This window comes from Canis lupus, chromosome 10 (assembly GCF_048164855.1).
Source record: "Canis lupus baileyi chromosome 10, mCanLup2.hap1, whole genome shotgun sequence".
In the NCBI taxonomy this organism is placed as follows: Eukaryota; Metazoa; Chordata; class Mammalia; order Carnivora; family Canidae; genus Canis; species Canis lupus.
Window position 1 is genome coordinate 62,560,814 of NC_132847.1, and position 17,081 is coordinate 62,577,894.

Genomic DNA, 17,081 nt, shown 5'->3' on the forward strand with positions numbered 1-17,081 from the left:
CTTTATTGTTAAGTTACCTCAAGTAAATAGCATGCTAATAATCCCACAAAGAATTTCTTTAGTACTGTCACAGGTATACTAGGATTTTCCTATTAAGAACTTTTTTTATTTTAGTTGAGTACCTTAGCCTTCTTAAACTAGATCTGGTATTTCCAAGCTCTCATGGTAGTCTGTATTTATAGCTATGTGATTTTATGTTTCTAATATATATTGCAAATACAGCAGAGTAAATTATTAGCTGTCTGAGGGAAAACTGAAAAACAGCAAGCATACTTACCTCTCTTACTTATCTAGTCCTCAAGAATTCAAAGGACAGATAAGTTTACTAGTAAGGCAATGAACACCCTAATTCTGGAGGTAAAAAACCTATCAGAGAAGTTAGGCATTGGTTTTGAGTTTTGACTAAGAGTCTTCTACCTCAGTGTTTCTTTGAAAAGTTGTCACTTAGCAAATTAGGTGATAGTAGTAGTATTTGCCATCAGTGTACAGATTTTCTCTCAGGCATAAGATCAGCTCTGTGTCATGAAAACATACAGCTGCTTCTGCCTTTCCCCTTTTAATTCATCTTTAGATTAGCTAGAACACTTTTAGAAGAGACAAGGGCTCTTTCATCCAGTCCATAGCCCTGATGGAGATTTAGAAAGCAGCAGCAGATGGGTGTTCGTAACATATCCCACACAAAACTGGAGAGCCAGTACATGACAGGCTACCCTCTGCTGATGAACTAACTGCAGGTGCTTTGCTTGACTGACCCACTCCTGGATCACAAACACAACAAAGCTTGCTGAGACAAAGAATGTTTTAAAAGATAACAGATGGACACAAGGATGCCCACTGTCATGCTCTTCCTGAAGGGATAAAGTCAGCGAGGATCTAAGGAATCACTGATGCTAGCTGAGAACATAATCAAGGAGGACACATACATACAAACATACACACAAATATCCGATGAATAGCCCAGGGAAAAACATCTGTTCAATAAATAAGATACATTTATTTTTAAAGATTTCATTTATTCATGAAAGGCAGAGACATAGGCAGAGGGAAAAGAAGGCTCCCTGCAGGGAGCCTGAAGTGGGACTCCATCCCAGGATCCTGGGATCACGCCCTGAGCCAAAGGCAGATACTCAACCACTCAGCCACCCAGGCATCCCAAAGTACATTTTTAGGAGTTTAAACATGATAATTTTCAAGTAAAAAATCTGAAAAACAAATGGATAGTATCTCATTGAACTAAGAGAGTCCAGTACCATAATGAAACTACCGAAAGAGGTGAAAATGTCCTAATGGCATTCACTTCGGTCCACTGTTCCTGACCTTGAAAGAGGAGCAGATTGTAATTCTCACAAGGGTATGTGGCTTGAAAACTTAGTAGGTATGGAAATATTAACGTGAAACTACTCAAGTTAAATTCTTCCAGCTGTAAATAAATTTAAAAACAATAGTATATAGCATATCAATCTAATAGATATAGAAATTCTAAAGAAAGAAAGAAAAATTCTAAGATTCTGGTTATAAAAATGGTCCTATCAGCCCATTATACAGAGTATTATATAAAATTCCTAATGACCTATATTGATACTGTGTAGGAGATAAGATTGCCACGTTCCATATACATGATAAACACTTTCAAATATTAAATATACAGAGTAGTTCAGTCTTGGCTGGTGCACAATCACTAAATACTAGTGATGGCTTTGCAAAAGTCCTAAACAATAAGCAGCTAGGTGATCTGATTGACCTACCAATGACTCCCACCAGCAACGCTGGGCCCACTTTTCTGACAGATTTTGGGATAGATAAAATAGCCTAGCTAGCTTCAAGTGTTTCTTCACTTGCTTAATGGAATCCTTTGGGTTTTTATGGTTTTGCTTTGTTTTTAAACATTTTATTTATTCATTAGAGACCCACAGAGAGAGGCAGAGACATATGCAGAAGGAGAAGCAGGATCCCCACAGGGAGCCTGGTGGACTCAATCCCAGGACCCAGGATCATGACCAGAGCCAAAGGCAGATGCCCAACCACTGAGCCACCCAGACATCCCTAATGGAATCCTTTGAGTCAGAGGAAGTGATTGAGAATCTTCCTGAAATTGTTCTCAGTAAAAAGGCTCAGAACTGTTCCCCAACACTCACAATTTCAGAATGTCAGTTTTAAGACCCACAGAAGTTTTATGGGCCAGCCTCCCTAATTCGGAGGCAAGGAAACAGGCCCGGGGAACTGAGTGGCCTGTCCCACATCACCAGCTCCTCTGTGGCAGAACCACGGATGACGCCGGGCCTGTCACAGTGTGTTCTGTTGCATCACCTCAGTGGGAGAGGCCAGACTGTGTCTTCCACTGCGTCTGGCCCACTGAGCAGAGTGTCGTGTTCTGGTTTTAACTCAAACAAGTAAGTAAGCTCAGCTCACCTCTCAAAATAGAGAAACAAGCTAAGACCTAGGAACTGTAGACCAAGTCCCTCCCCCTCAGAACTCACATGCTTTTCTCTGTGATAAGAATTAAGATCAAGACTGAAAGACAACACCCTGACATGACAGGTCAGCCATTCCTTCTTCCCAAGCAGAAGCTTCCCAGCCTGCCCTGCACCACTACCTGCTCAGTCACACAGAGAGCGACTCACCTGTGGGGGAGGCAGGCCCCCTGCCCCCAGGGGACACATGGACAGATCTTGATTTTGTCACTGCTACATGGCAGGTGGGTGAGGGATTCTCCCATCATCCAGTTCCCATTTTGGAAGAGGTCCGTGATGGTCTGGGGAACTGGGGCGGTGGTCCACTCCTCCTCCCCCACTGAGCAGGGCACGTCTCTGCAAAGGGAAGACATCAAAGTAGCATCACCCGAGAGGATCTGGCCTTTCCCGTTGGCTCAGAAGCACAGATCAATCAATAACAACCACAAACATGCACCTATCCCCTCACTGTTCGTTAATCTGTAAGCTGCAGACTTACTTTACAGTTAAGGATGAAAGAATACAAAGAGGTCCTAAATGTTCATATACCAAACTCCAGTCAACCCAACCCACTGGCATCAGGTCTCTTGCCCCTGTGTTCATTCATCGAATATTCACTGAGCATCAACTATGTGTCAGACATTGTTCTGCATATTTGAGAGTCTGGGGTAAACAAGACAAAGTCCCTGCCTTCATAGAGCTTGCATTCCTCTAGAGGAATATGGCAATAAACAAATGTCACTTAGCCAGAAAAAAAACTAAGAAGACAGTGAATCAAGGGAAGAGAGACTACTGCCTTCTTCCAAGGCATACACAATCAGAAGTCAGGAAAAGATTTGAGGAGAAATACATTATAAGCCAGGGCAATAGAAAGTATTAGTACAAAGCCCCCCAAAAGAAATGAACTTCCCATGTTTGAGGAACAGCAGGAAGGCAGTGGGCTGGGATGGGATGACATAGGAGAGAGAATACTGGGAGATGAGGGTGGAGGATGGCCAGATGACCCAGGCCTGGGAAGGAGTCTGCATGTTATGTCCAATGTGCTATAAATCTGGTGGGGAGTGGCAAGATTCACTTTATGTTTTAAAATGAGTACAGAATTGGGGTTTGGAGGAGATGTGGGGAGGGTGCTCAGTACATGAAGAGCTAGGTTGTTTGCAAGCATCACAAGGCCTTTATGCCTGACTTGAGCTCTGAATCACTGCGAACCACCAGACTCTTGCCCTTCTCCACCAGTAAAATAAAAGTACGAAATGACATGTTGAAACAGGGCATTTCTAGTATCCCTTCCTGTTGCAAAATTCTACAAAGCACGGCCACACTCTTTATGTCATTCTTGTATGTACTAAAAATATCAAAAGAACAGATTTGTGGATTGCTCTCTAGTTCTCTCTAAAGTACTACAACTTGATGGAAAAGTCAAGACACGGTGCCCTCCTGAAGTTCATACTCTAAAACCTCCAGAAGATGATGGACTAAGATAAAGTTAAATGCCACTACTAAGTGTCCCAGTCAAATTTCCCTCAGTTATACCACTTTTTAAGGAGCTTAAAACCTGAATTTCAGAAAGCGTTGTCAGTACAGAGATCTTGCCTTCAGACTGCCTCCAATACACATCAATGGTACTCTTCATCAAAGCCGAAGCATTTATGTCTCTTTTGTCTTTCTAGCCTAGAAAATTGAACCCACCTCTCCCAGCCCTGGCTCTCAAAAGCTCCTCACCTCTCTTCATTGTCTTTACTCAGTGATCCTTTGATGTACCTTTGCCCTCCCCACCCAGACACTTAGAGCCTTATGGGCATTCATGAATTTGTTTACACAGTGCCTTAAAAAGGATTTTGAAGACAAGTGTCATAAAAAATACATGTTTAAAAGAAAACTATGAATAATCATAAAAAGTAAGTATATTATGTTTTCAGGTTGTCAAAGTGAAAAAGCTGATTAGCAAAACCAAAAATTATATATAATGGAGCAGCCCATTACAAAACTTCAGTACAGGAGTGGATGGGAGAGGGAGACTTACTGATCTGACCATTAAGTATGAAGTGCTATTAAATTAAATATTAATATGCTATAGCAGTAAAAAGAAAAAAACTATAATGATTTGCTTTGCAAGATGTTAGAATGTTCTCCAAATGTTCGCTTCTAGATATTCCAATTAAGTCAGCATATTAGCTTTTTTAAGATAAAAAATGATTCAAAGTGCAAATGATGGTAGTCACAGTGTGGCATGCAGCTGATAAATGCAATGTTAAGAGAGGAGATCAGGTGACAACCACAAGAAACCAGTCAAGGAGAGTCTAAAACAGCACTCTGAGGATTGGTTTTCCTTCCATATGTTGGATCTTAAAGCTAGCATCTTCGATGAGGGCATTCAAGAGTTCCTGAGTACCCATGTTCTCAGGAGTGTCATCACTGTGGGTACATGAGATGAGAAGCAGCCAGTTCAGTAGTTCATTAAATAACAGGAATTGGGAGGTAAAAAGGTTTTTCAAAGTAAATGCTTTATTAAACACTTCCTGAGTGCTAGGTTCTTTTTTTTTTTTTTTTTTTTTTTTTGAGTGCTAGGTTCTTAACACAAAAATAAATAAAACACAGACCTTAGACACTAGCCATATATTATTTGATATGATAGATGATAAACAGGACTCCAGAATAGAAACTGTATAAATATATATAAAGTATGTGTGAGCATACATATATATAAACACACACATACATAATATATATTTGCATATGTATTTTAATGTGAAGTAAAGAAACTTATTAAGGATCTGTATTTCAAAAGTACTTTCAGGGTTGCCTAAGTGGCTCAATCAGTTAAGCACCTGACTCTTGATCTCAGCTCAGGTCTTGATCTCAGGGGTTATGAGTTCAAGGCCCACTCTGGGCATGGAGACTACTTTAAAAAAAAAAAAAAGCACTTTCACAAACTTAGTAAGGATCAGTATTTCAAAAGTACTTTTCACAATTATCCATTAGGCACTAACAACCAGGATTTTCTACAAAGGTCAGGGAGACTTTATTGGCTGAATATTTGCATGGATAACTGAAAAATATAAACAATAATGAGCACAAATTATAAATAAGCCCATGTTCTGCAGCCATGAGCAATACAAGCTAAGCCTGGAAAATAAAGAATAAAGTAAACCTGAGATATGTGTGTATATATATGGACATACATACATACACATACACATACCATATATACAATGTATATATACACACACTAGTATGTACAGTATACATACTATATGTGTATATATACCATGCATATTATAGTATATACTATATATACTATGTGTATAAAATGTGTACATATAGCATATATATATATATATATATACCATATGTGTGTGCATATATAACTTTTTTTTTAAAAAGCTTCCCTTTTTTTTTTTTTTAAAGATTTATTTATCTTAGAGAGAAATAGAGACAGAGAGAGCACAAGTGCCAGGGGGAGGAGCAAAGGGAGAGGGACAGAGAATCTCAAGCAGACCACTAAGCTCTGAGCCAATGCAGTGCTAAATATCATGACCCTGAGATCATGATCTAAGCTCAAGTCAAGAGTCAAAAGCTTAACTCACTGAGCCACCCAGGTGCTCCAACATCCCTTGTTTTTTATATCACTGATATTTCTCCCCCATCTAAAGATCTATAAATCTTACAGAATGAAGAAAATTTTTGCCTAACAAGATTAAGAAATTCCTTTAACCTTTTGTTTGAAGTACTGGATTGTTTGTTAGAAAATGAGGGGTACTTTTGTCTAAAGAATAAATACTAGCTAGTATCTACAACTTAAGAGATAAAAATTCAAGAATTGCATTGTGGTAAAAAAAAGTATTGACTTCCTAGAGGTACAGTGTATACAAACACTTTGATTCAACTATAAAATTAACATAGCTGTAAACATCCAAATATTTTTACAACTTAATCATAGAAGTTAGAAGGGCAGCTTATTTTGTTAAAATACATATTGTAGATGGCAATACTAGTATAAAGAGGAGAAAAGTTCAAATATGACAACAGAAGACTGGTCTATTATCTGAGGTTCAATTTGCTGCTGTTCTCTGCATCCAACATCAGTCTGTGGAGGAGCTTTCAAGGGCTGATCAAGGCCACTCCACTGAGTGATCCCGGGGTCCACCTCCCCTTGGCCCTCAGTAGCACAAACACCCTTGGTCAGCCTGAGCTCTCTTCTCTCCCAGGGTGCAGGAGGCAGACACATACCTGACAAATGTGTACTGTTCGTTGTACATCCAGGGCTGAAGTTCCAGGCTGGGGTACTTGCCAAAGGGGCACAATCAGGCTGAACACCAGAGCAATGCAGACAAACACAGCTGGCAGGACGATCTATGACCAGGGCACAGAGGGGAAAGGAAATTACAAACCAAGGGCAAATGTTAGGAAACAAGGCATGGGGCAAACCCCTACGTGTCCAGCTAGCCTCCCGGACCAGCCAGCACGCAAACAAGCATTACAGGGCCCCAGACAAAGCTCCACTCATGGAGCTGTGCCACAAAGGCACTCATGGCAGGTGGGAAACAGCGATGCTGAAAATGAAACCCCTTCCCTCTGGGGCATTTCTGGAGGCTGACAGCACGAGGCCCAAGGCCGTGGCCACCTAGCAGAGGCAACAAGCTAAAAACCCTACGGAGTGCACAGGGGTCACATGTCAGGGTGACATAGAACACAGGGTCCTGCCCTCTTTCCTCTGAAGACCTGAGGAAGACCCCACCAAGGGCTGTGAGCCCAGCTCAGCTCAGAGAAAGGCTAAAACAACCAGCCCTGCACCAGAAGCCTGAAGACCTGAAGCCTGGCTGTGTCTCTACTACGATCTCTACCCATGTGAAGTCACTCCCTCTGTGGCCTCAGTAGTTCACTTGGAATCTGCAGACCAAGATTAAATGACCCAGTCAGATCCCATGCTCTGAAAGGAACAGCAGCCACTGTCACCAGGTAATGGCCTCAAAAAGCATAATTACCTTAGTCCTTCTTTGGGAAAATACTAGGTGACAATTACCTCATTTCATTATCGTTACAACCCTAACTAGGAGTAACATTATCACCAATCAACAAACAAGGGAATTGAGCTCAGAGAGACTAAGGAACTTGCCCAAGGTCACACAGCCAATAAGTAGCAGCACCAGAATTCCAAACCAGGTCTGTGTGCTCCAAACTCAGACTCTCTGCATTACCCACTTGGTCTGTGGGGAAGACTCTCTGCACGTGCTTGCTCTGTACTTCTTGATTTTAGAGAGTGGGATCATTTTATCCCTTCTGATCAAGCCACTGAGCTTGCAAACACTGACAGGCGGGCAACACTGTAATGAGTCTTCTCTGTCCATTTTTTTCTGACCTCTCTGGCTACCTTTTTGTCAATTTGCAGCTAAGCATCAATTTAGAGAAAAATCACGTTTCCAATAAGTTTATATATCAAGTGCATCTGGATGTATCATTTCTCAGCTTATGATAGCTGAATTTGCCCAGCCAATTTTTCTAAACTCAGTCCTTGTTAGGCTATCCTCTGCAATAAAACTCACACATGTGTGCACACATACACACACACACACACACACACAGCAATCCTTAACGACAGGCCCCTTCTAAGCACTTATCATTTCAATCCTCATAACAACCCTATGTCATAGGTACATCATCTTCATTCTAAAGATGAGGACAGGGATCCCTGGGTGGCGCAGCGGTTTGGCGCCTGCCTTTGGCCCAGGGCGCAATCCTGGAGACCCGGGATCAAATCCCACGTCAGGCTCCCGGTGCATGGAGCCTGCTTCTCCCTCTGCCTATGTCTCTGCCTCTCTCTCTCTCTCTTTCTCTCTGTGTGACTAAATAAATAAAAATTAAAAAAAATAAAATAAAATAAAGATGAGGACATGGAGGCACAGAGAAATCACTTGCCTGCAGATGTGTGAGTGGCAGGAAGCAGGACTGGGATTGCTGTCCATCCCACTGAGCAGGTCTGTTTCTCTGGATTATGCAAGAAGCCAACACTGAAGGTCACCTACTATCTTTTTTTTTTTTTAAGGTCACCTACTATCTTAGGCAGTTTTGACATCGCCTTGATCTTCTTTTTCATGCTTTTCCAGCAAGACTTGAAATCAGTAAGATAAAAATGAACAATACAACAGAAAATTAAGCAACGGTAATAAGGTAAGACCTCGAAAAATGAAAACAATATGGCCTACAAAATTATGAAAAGATGCTGAATTCACAAGAATTCAGAAAAATGTAAATTAAATTATTTCTCACATAAAAAAATTAAACGGCAGGCCAGGTGGCTCAGCGGTTTAGCGCCGCCTTTGGCCCAGGGCATGATCCTGGAGACCCTGGATCGAGTCCCATGTCAGCCTCCCTGGCTGGAGCCTGTTTCTCCCTCTGCCTGTGTCTTTGCCTCTCTCTGTCTCTCATAAATAAATAAATAAAAATAAATAAATAAATAAATATTTTTTAAAAATGCTGCAGGAACAATGATTGGCGAGTAAAGCTAAAATACATTAAAAAGTGAAGTAATTACTCATTCAGTAGGTGTCTATGACAGGTTAAAATAATTATACTGGAGAGCACTGGATAATGGATCTTCATTTGTAAAAAGAACTTAGTGAAAAACTATATCAAAACTAAGTGAGTGTTTTAAGCTAAAAAGTATCTCAATTCATATGAGGGAGAAAGCCAACATATTTAGTAACAATCTAAAACAAGTAGCTAAAGTTCTGGAAATACTCTTCCCATAACATCTCTCCACAGCTCACTGGGAGGCACAAAAATTACTCAAAGCAATAGACTTGCCAAGCCCTTTTCGAGAAATAATTATATTTATTAATGAGAAGTTTTAAAATGCTACTAGCACTATAATTCACTTTTAAATGCAAAACATAAAGAAAGCCAATAATACCTTTAAGAAAAAAAAAACATAGTGCGTTTATTTAAACTGTTGCTTTTCATAATTCATTGAATCTTATCCCAGGTCAATATCTTCATTCTATTACCTTACTGAATACATTCATTAGTGTTACATAAAACTTCACATAAAATTACATACGAATTAAAAGCACAGCTAAGAACATAGTCATGATCTGTGTGAAAGGATTCACCTTTACGGCACCCTAGTCCCTGATGGGAGTACTTTTTCTGTTTCGTGGGCTTCACAGCCTTAGATTCTCTTCTGTTTTAAAGAAAATAAAGCAGCTCCTCTGAGCTCTGTCCCATGCAGAGGTGCCCAGCCACTGCATTATCGGTTTGTGTTCACCCAGTGGTACCTGCTAACCACCTGTACCCGGTGGTTAGCAGCAGGCCTCTGACCTTTAGGATGTTTATGCAATGCATGAGAAGTGTTCCCTAGGAGGCCCATATGGCCATGTGTCATATTCTTTTTGTGGGAGACATGGAACCAAGATTGAAAGGGCTGTTTTAAGTTTTCAACCTGATATATACTCTTCGGATTACTGACTTTAGGAATGATCTGAGGTTCTTTGTTACAACTTTCTTCAACAGAGGAAATGCCTGAGGTGTGGTCTAAAGTGGCTCTATTAACAGCAAAGCTGATCTGCTGGGTAAGCTCCCATTCCTCCCCCCTGCCTTTTAAAAGAAGCAATTGTAAATGGATGATTTTTCTCACCATACCTACACCACACTTCAAAGGGATCTACCCATACGGTCATCTCCTTTGGAAGTCCCAGGTGAGAAAAATCCATGTTACTTTCAGCACAAACCCTTTCTAGAATGGGATCTTTATTGATTATTATTTATCCTGATACACCTGAAGGCTTGCCCTTTGGAAGGGCAGAGTACCAGTGACTTCTGTAGGTTTCAAACAAGATGGCCATCAGCTTTTCTGCAAAGTCTTCTATTTGCTGTTTACTTAATTTATCATGTTTTTTCACCAATCTTGTGACAAAGAAAACTGCAGTTGCAATTTCATCCCTCATGACTCAAGGGAAAGAAGGAGGTATCAATATAGGATATCTATAAAGGGATATAATAATATACATTAAACATGTTCATGTGTTTTAGTAATAAAAACAATTTAAATAGAAACAACTTCAAAGAAATTCATACTATATTTAATACTGAGTTGCTCACAAATCTTTACTGCTAGTAATTCCAAAAGGACTAACAAGAAGGAGGCTGATACAGAAATATCAAGACATGCTGACAAGCTGAAAAAGTGTGCAGTCTATTTTCCTTCCCTCACAGCTTTTAATTCAAAGTGCAACATTCAACAGGTGCTTAACAAAAATATTCACTGATATGAGTAGAAAACTTTTTAAGAAACACTGAATGAAAAATTGGAATTATTTTTTATTTCCAATTCCTTTTATAAATAATTATAAAAATGAAGAAAAGAAACTCATAAACATTAATAGTAATTCGCCTTGTTAGGAAAGAAACAACAGACCCAGAATGGAGTCATTTGCACCCATAACAGCAAACCAAGACTTAACTGCAGCTTCCATCTTTCCCAGTAGTGCGACCTTGAACAGTCAAACTGAAATTTCCTGATCAGCACTAGTAATCTTCATAAGATCCCTGCCATTCCCTTCATTTCTTTCCCCTTAAAAGATGACCAGACATGAAATAATCCTTTCTCTTTTGCTAATAACTTCCTTTTTGCTAATAACCTCCTTCTGCCTCTAAAACTATTCCAGTTTGCACAACTCTTCCAAGTACCTGTCTATTTACTCAAAGAGATGCTGACCAATTCATGAATTTTTGAATAAAGCCAATTACATCTTCACATCTTCAAATTTCAAACTTGAACTTTTGTTCTTTAACAGTCTTTACTGAAAATCTTCTCCTCCAATACATAATCCTGTATCATGCACACAAAAAAGAGAACTGGGAGGTAACTCCACACTAACTATAGCTTCAATGACAGGAACTCAGAAATTACAACAAAAATAGCACACAGGCCACACTTTAATGAAGAAAAGGTGGTCTATACCACCATCTAGTGGCCTAAGAATACATCAGTTAAGGTACTTACCCAGAGATGTCACCAATTACAGGTAGGTACTGCCCTCCTTCGTACTCAGTTGGGACAGCACTGGATCCACCTCTCCTGCTTCCTTCTGCAGATCTGCATGAGCTGGACGTTTGGACAAAAACATGCAGAAACACCATCAGGTGGATTGTTGCCTTTGCTACCTCCTGTAATTTCCTCCACCCTTTAACTTGATACCTATTTGTTATGTAAGGTGTAAAAATGCATCAGACTACTCATCAAAACAAATGGACAGTATAAAAAATTGGTCATAAAAACCCCATACACTGTGATTAGGGTATAAATTTATAAAATAGTCTGACACTGTTTAGTGTCAGATGAATATGGTACATGTGTCACTGTTTAGTGTCAAGATGAATATGGTACATATCTTATGACTCAGCAATTCCATTCCTAGGTATATAGTCAACACAGTTGTTTCTAACCTCTGATACACAGATCCCCAATGTATCTATGGAAGAAATCGGAGGACCTGGTAAATTAGATGGGAAAAAATAATATCTTTATTATGTTAAAAAAAAAAAAAAAAAAAAAGGGATCCCTGGGTGGCGCAGCGGTTTGGCGCCTGCCTTTGGCCCAGGGCGCGATCCTGGAGACCCGGGATCGAATCCCACATCAGGCTCCCGGTGCATGGAGCCTGCTTCTCCCTCTGCCTGTGTCTCTGCCTCTCTCTCTCTCTCTGTGACTATCATAAATAAATAAAAATTTAAAAAAAAAAAAAACAAAAAAAAACAGAAACACTGGCCCAAAGTGGCATCACTTGGGTTAGGGCCCCAAATCAGTAAACCAGGGCTTAATAACCAATCTAATTGTGGTATCAACCTTTCCCAGAAATGTAATCTTAACTGCTCAGCCAGGAATCTTCTCATAGGTACCACTGAGTCAGTACATGGCCCTTTCCATCCCCCCAGCAAAAGGAAGATGAGGTAATCTGCATGATAAGAACTCCTGCTCTTGGGATGCCTAGGTGGCTCAATGGCTGAGCATCTGCCTTTGTCTCAGACCCTGATCCAAGGGTCCGGGGGTCAAGTCCTACATCCGGCTCCCCACAGGGAGTCTGCTGCTCCCTCTGCCTGTGTCTCTGTCTCTTTGTGTGTCTCTCATGAATAAATAAAGTCTTTAGAAAAAAAAAAAGAACTCCTGCTCTTCCCCTTCACCACCACCAAGGGAAAGTGACCTTGCCTAGAACAATCCTCTTTTCTTTCCTTTTGCTCGTAACTTTCTTGCATCCTCCTTCCTACAAAAACCTTCCATTTTGTACAACTCCTCAGAGTATCTCTCCACTTGCTAGATTGCAATGTTGTCCAATTCATGAATCATTTTTAAAAATTTATTTATTTGAGAGAGAGAACTCAAGAGCAGAAGGAGGGGCAGAGGGAAAGGGAGAAAGAGAATCCTCAAGCAGGCACCCCGCTGAACACAAAGCCCAACTTGGGGCTTGATCCCAGGACCCTGAGATCATGACCTGAGCCACCCAGGTGCCCTATCATGAATCATTTAATAAAAGCAATTACATCTTCAAAATTTACTCAGTTGTATTTTGCTTTTTAACAATTGTCACCAACTTCTAACTGAAAATAAGTATTATTTTTTATGAGTGCCCTCACCCCCTATAGTTCCACAGGCCTACAAGATTTCCAAAGGGTTCTAAAGGTTAAAAACTCTTGCTCTAGAGAAATTCTTCATGTGGAAACAGGAATTATCTATTTAAAAATTCAAAACATCTTTGTTCATAATATCAAATGGACAAATAATATCCATACAGTGGAAAAGCATATTGCAGAGAAATGTATCAATTACTCTGACAGCATCGAAATACATGATTTCTGAAAACCTCATTTCAAAGCTAAGAATCAACTAACAGAATGACAAAATAGTCTGATTCCATTTATAGAAAGTTCTAAAATAGGCAAACCAATGCAATATATTGTTTAGAGATATAGACAAATGTAGTTGAACTTCAACGAAAATGAATGTGATGATGAACACAAAATTCTGGGACCATGGTTGCTTGAGGCAAGGAGGTCGGGGAAGGTGTTGTAGGAAGGAGAATGTGACCTCAAAGGAACATGTAGTGGGCTTCTAAATTACTGACAATATTTGATTTCTTTCTTAGTGGCAGGGTAATAGGCTTTCAATGTATTATTTTTTAAAGTGTACTGACACATCGACTTTTGTATATATAATATGTTTCATATTACCTCTTAAGAAAGGCAACCTTAGTCCCCCTAGTCTAAAATAACCACCCAATTGCTCTATATCACATTAGCCTATTTTAATATTCCAGGTTTATTTGGTTTTGGACTGCTTGCCAGAAATTTAGTATATACAACAGTAGTTTTCAATATGCTTTATGTTCTATGCAGTTCAGGGATTATTTCAAAACAAAATGTCACATAAGAACATTTATTTCATGTTTTTTAATGATGTTTAGCGGCTATTTTCTATCACACATCTTAAAAAATATGTGGTGAAATGAACTGGTTTTCAATCTGGCTTTAAACCCTGGATGTGCCACTTAGCAGCAGTGAACCTAAGAAACTTAATTCTCTCAGAACTTCACCTTCCTCACTTGGAAGTAAAGTTGAACTCATAAAGTTTTGAGGATGACTGAAACCTGTGAGTGGGGCAGCCCAGGTGGCTCAGTGGTTTAGTGCTGCCTTTGGCCCAGGACATGATCCTGGAGACCTGGGATTGAGTCCCACATCGGGCTCCCTGCATGAAGCCTGCTTCTCCCTCTGCCTGTGTCTCTGTCTCTCTGTCTCTCTCTCTGTGTGTGTGTGTGTGTGTGTGTGTGTGTGTCTCATGGATAAATAAATAAAATCTTAAAAAAAAAAAAAAAAGAAAGAAAGAAAGAAAGAAACCTGTGAGTGAACAAGAGATTGTCTTAGGCACCTAGTAGCACTTACCAATGTTTTCCCTAAGTTATAGCCATAAATTTTATAGTGATAGTGAATTACAGAGAGTGAGTCACAGATAGTAATCTGTTAAATATTTTCATCTTGGAAATTCTCTCTACCTTTCTGCTGGCTAGATGAAGTTGGTGATGGGGTTTCTATGGATGGCAAAACCACTGGGTAGAAGTCTGGATTCACTATGTATAGAAGAGCTGCCTGCCAACTAGGAAAACCTATTTTAGATTCTTAAGGAACAAGAAATAAAATCTTGTTGTGTCTGAGACATTATCTATTTGGTGTCTATTTGTTACAGTTTAGCTTGTCCTATTTAATATATTCTTGAAAATGTGAATCACATTCAGAAGTACCAGATACAACTAAAGGGGCCAGTACCAGTCCTAAACAAAGTAAGTGAATGACTACTTACCAAATAATGAGATATCCAGCCTCCTTCCCTCCTCAGTCACAGAAAACTTGCAGTAAGGCTTATAACTCACAGGTGGGAATCTGGAAGTTTCCTCACAGGGTAACTGACTAGGCTTAAGAGAAATTACTTATGGATGATAATAAATGGGTTTTTTTTCCCCTCAGTGAAATAAAAGAAAACCCTACAGTGAAACTATGTGACAGGCCACACCCATACTCAAAGAGCTTTCAAAAAAAATTTTTTTGTTTCACTGCAAATGCAAAAATAGTTGGGGAAAAACACTAGTACCATGGCAGAAAACAAATCAAATGATAAAAACACAACAAAACTTGAAACAATTCAAGAAGAAGCCCACAACAATAACTAAAAAATAAACTACTGTGATTAATGTCCTCCGAGATAAAAATTATGAACCCAGGAAACAAAAAGAGAATATTATTTCTGATTTTTAAAAAAGGGGAGGGGAAGAGAAATAAATATTGCTTTGTTTTGTCTTACTTGGTTAAAAAGGATGTCCATCACCCAGAAAACCTTAATCACTCCCTCTGGAATTACAATTTTAAAAAAGACTCCCTCCTCTGAGCAGATAATTTGAGTCCTTGAAGAAGACACAACCAACCAACCACTGGTGGTATCCCTGTAAAAATTTCCTATTCTTGATATGCAGTACTATTTCAACGTGTGCAATAATGTAACTATTGGGGGCACTTGGGTGGCTCAGGTCATGATCTCAGGGTCCTGGGATCCAATCCCAAGGTGGGCTCCCTGTTCACTGGGGAGCCTATTTCTCCCTCTCCCTCTGCTGCTTCCCTTGCTGGTGCTGTTGATCAAATAAATAAATAAAATCTTTTAAAAAGTAATAATGTGACTATTGCGTAACTGTGACTCTGCTTATGTATTGTGTGATTATGTAATGTACTTTGTAATAGAAATGTAAACATTAATATACTATAAATTAATGTGACAATTAACTATTTTTAATATACTGTGATAAATAACTATTTTTAATACACCTATTATCAATGTGGAAGGAAAGGTTATTTTGGGGAGTAGTCTGTAAGAGACTTAAACCCTCATTTTCCAAGCAACAGATACTATCTATAACTGAGGATATCAAGACACACTAGAAAAAGCCTGTAATGTAGAAAGAGAGAAAAAAAGCATTGGAAAAAACAACTGGAAAATGTTGAAAATAGTCATTCTGGGGACTGATAACCAGGCATAGGGAGGATAAGATCTGAGGTCTGCTGGTATGCTTTTTAAGGCTTACAAAGCTATTTGACTTTTTAATACTTAGTTCTGTACCCTGATTCCAATGAGCTCCTGAAGAAACACCATTTCAATCACATCAGGAGCCTTATGAGGTCATGGGGGGTGCAATTAGGGACAGGGAGTCCCCACTGAGTTTACATAAGGAAAACCCCATTATTTAAGAGTTTGACGTTTTAAAGAATTACTGAAATGGGATGAGCTTTTTAAATCTCTTACCAACATGTTTTAAAGGTGAGTAGAACTTACGTATTGGGAGAACAGTGGCTGAACTCTAATTTTGACATCCCAGAATATTATGGAATTCTTTAAATTTCAATATACACCCTAAAGTAACAGGCTGGGTGGGCTTCACCGTTTCAGACCATACCTTCCTATAAACTGGCATTGTACTTAAGAATATGCTCTGTATTTAATGTTTGATATGAATGTAAATAGAAAACTATTAAGAAAATAGGGTTGTCATTGATGTATAAATGAAGAAAACTAAGTGATCTTGCCTTTGAAATGATTACGGTCTTATTTAAAAATGGTATTGTTGGGGATCCCTGGCTGGCTCAGCGGTTCAGCGCCTGCCCCCTTCCACCCAGGGCGTGATCCTGGGGTCCGGGGATCGAGTCCCACGTCGGGCTCCCTGCATGGGGCCTGTTTCTCCCTCTGCCTGTGTCTCTGCTTCTCTCTCTCTCTGCGTTTCTCATGAATAAATAAATAAAATCTCTAAAAAAAACACAAATGGCATTGTTGGGGCACCTTGCTGGCTCAGCCGATGGAGCATTCGAGTCTTGATCTCAAAGTTGGGAGTTCGAGCCCCGTGTTGGGTGTAGAGATTACTTAAAATAAAATATTAAAATAAAAATGGTCCTTCTAAAAAACAAACAAACAAAAAAACAAGGAATCCACTCCAGGAGGAAGAGCGAGGCCCCGGCTTTACACACTCCCCCGCCCCCCCCAAGACGACCCGGGCGCGCACTGCGAGCCTCCCCGCGCAGCAGCCTCCCCCCCCCCGCCCCCCCCCCGCG

The 17,081-nt window shown here is 39.9% G+C and overlaps 1 long non-coding RNA gene and 1 pseudogene across 1 annotated transcript; one reads left to right on the plus strand and one right to left on the minus strand.

Moving 5' to 3' along the window:
* Window positions 1–16,989, minus strand: part of LOC140641795 (protein BTG4 pseudogene) — a 29,580-nt pseudogene extending 12,591 nt beyond the window's left edge.
* Window positions 1,898–14,972, plus strand: LOC140641796 (uncharacterized). Its single transcript, XR_012038381.1, has 5 exons — window positions 1,898–2,390; window positions 8,494–8,618; window positions 9,960–10,144; window positions 11,474–11,591; window positions 14,504–14,972. It is a non-coding gene; the product is annotated as an uncharacterized lncRNA (long non-coding RNA).
* Window positions 16,990–17,081: the final 92 nt, after the last annotated feature.